Source organism: Trichosurus vulpecula, chromosome 3 (genome assembly GCF_011100635.1).
Source record: "Trichosurus vulpecula isolate mTriVul1 chromosome 3, mTriVul1.pri, whole genome shotgun sequence".
NCBI classification, from domain to species: Eukaryota; Metazoa; Chordata; class Mammalia; order Diprotodontia; family Phalangeridae; genus Trichosurus; species Trichosurus vulpecula.
The window spans coordinates 365522242-365524086 of record NC_050575.1 but is presented as its reverse complement, the minus strand read 5'-3'; the positions used below and the strand labels follow the sequence as shown (position 1 = coordinate 365524086).

The 1845-nt window shown below is 35.6% G+C and overlaps 1 pseudogene; it reads left to right on the top strand.

Annotated features, from left to right (window-relative positions):
- Positions 1-1053: 1053 nt before the first annotated feature.
- LOC118844716 lies at positions 1054-1531 on the top strand (annotated as a pseudogene).
- The last annotated feature ends 314 nt before the right edge of the window (positions 1532-1845 follow it).

Genomic DNA, 1845 nt, shown 5'->3' with positions numbered 1-1845 from the left:
TTATATAGAAAATGAAACATGATGATGGATGATCTCAATTTACTATGTGAAATTTGTTGTTGTCTAATGAAAGGAAGGGGCAAAGGAAGTGGAGAAGCAACATCATCACAATGATAGCTACTATTTATATAGCACCTTCAGTATACCAGGCATCATATGTACATAACAAGCATTTCATTTGATCCTCACAACAACCATAGAAAGTAGACATTATTATAATTCTCTTTTTATAATTAAGGAAATTGAAATAAACAGATATGTAAGTGACTTAAACTTAAATACAGATAGTAAATGTCTGAAGTGAGATATGAACTCAGGATTTCCTGACTACTGGCCCTGTGCTCTATCTCCTTCAACACTTAGCTTTCTTAAGAATTCAGGAAAGAAAGGAAAACTTGCAAAAGATGCTGAAGCTGGTTGGATAGTGAATGAGAGAAGAGTAAAAATTATTGATGTGAAGCAATAGTGGCTCAGTTAATATTATATAATATAAATTTATGAAGGAGTCACATTTGTGTGATTTCTTTTAGTGCTATTCTTCATTATACATTTGGGAGTAGAAGACGAGGATGGTAGGAACCATTCAGAGTTTGCGCTGAGGAATGAAACCCGATCAGAGTGGCTATTCTTTCATATTTGTGTGTGTTTCTTCTCCTCATCAATTTTGTAAGAATGCTAGAGAAATGTAGGTTCTGAAGAAAAGTTCACAAGGAATTCTGAGAGCAGATGTTACTAAAATTTCTTTGAGAAATCACAGTCAATTACCTGTTGGAGACCATCATTCACCAAATACCATGTTGTATCTACAATTTGAAAGTATCTTGGAAGTCATCTCATTTAACCTTTAGCCCAATTCAAGAGTTCTCACTACACCATCACTAAAAGATGTTTATTTAGGCTCTTGTTTAAAAATGTCTTCATGGCTTCCTCTCTGGCTGCCACTTTGCTACCTTGCATGTGTTCCCCTGTCTTTGGCTCTTCTACCTTCTACCCTGAAAATAACTCCCCTGGTCATCTGCACAGCTCTGTTTCCATTCTGGTAAGACGAAAGAAATGATTATGAACCAAGAGAAACTTGCCAAGTTGCAGGCATAAGTGCTCATTGGTGGGAAAGGAACTGCTTGAAGAAAGAAGAATAGGATTCATATAACAGCTACCACAGATGATAGGAAACTTCAGCTTTCCTTAAAGAAACTAGGAGTTTCTTTATTTCTGGTATTGAAGAGGTGAATATGTTTACCATCCAGGGAACAGCGATCCACTTTAATACCCCTAAAGTTCAGGCATCATTGGCAGCAAATGCTGCCACTATTATAGGCCATGCTGAGCCAAAGCAGCTAACAGAAATGCTCCCCAGCATCTTAAACCAGCTAGGAGCTGACAGTCTAAATAGTTTAAGCAGACTGGAAGAGGCTCTGCACAAACAACCTGTCAATGGAAAAGTACCACTTGCACTGGGGAGGATGGTGATGATGAAGTTCCAGATCTTGTTGAGAATTTTTATCAGGCTTCTAAAAATGAGGCAAACTGAATTGAGTATCAACTTCTGAAAGTTAAAACTTGAAAGCTATATGGAGCTGTTATTTTATATCATGTGACTACTTTTTTCTTTTCCTTTTTTGTTTTTGTTTTTGTTTATGGATCCAGAGAATTAGATCTGTAATATTTTTAAGCCCATTAGACATTGCACCTCTTTTCATTTATTGCTTATACACAATTCATTCTTTGCAGCCTAACTATGCTGAACAAGCCTGGAATTAAAGTTTGAAAATAAGGTTAATAAAATCTTTACTTAGGAAAATAATAGAAAAAAAATTAAAAAGTCTTCATAATACTGAGTTAAAA